We start from the raw sequence: 321 nt of genomic DNA on the forward strand, positions 1-321 counted from the left end.
AGTTTTAGTCAAAAGTGAGGTTATACGATGAAGTCAGATAAATTTTTTTTTATTCTCACCTTCTGAGGGTGTTTTGACTGGCTACTTTTTTACTTCCAAATTTAGTACGAAAGCCTCTATATGCTTTAGTATAGTTTTTACCTGTAGTATAAAAGCACTCGATAAGATATACTTTTTCTTCGTTTGTAAGGTTACTCATTTTGAAGTACACGTAGTGCTTCTTGTAGCGTCTCAATAGAACCTGACAACACTCTAGTATATATCTAATGGACCTAAACTTCCGGGTCTCAATAGGAATGGAAGACATGTGGGTATACTTTA

The sequence above is a fragment of the Diachasma alloeum genome, unplaced genomic scaffold (assembly GCF_001412515.2).
Source record: "Diachasma alloeum isolate Michigan unplaced genomic scaffold, Dall2.0 Dall_scaffold_01564, whole genome shotgun sequence".
NCBI classification, from domain to species: Eukaryota; Metazoa; Arthropoda; class Insecta; order Hymenoptera; family Braconidae; genus Diachasma; species Diachasma alloeum.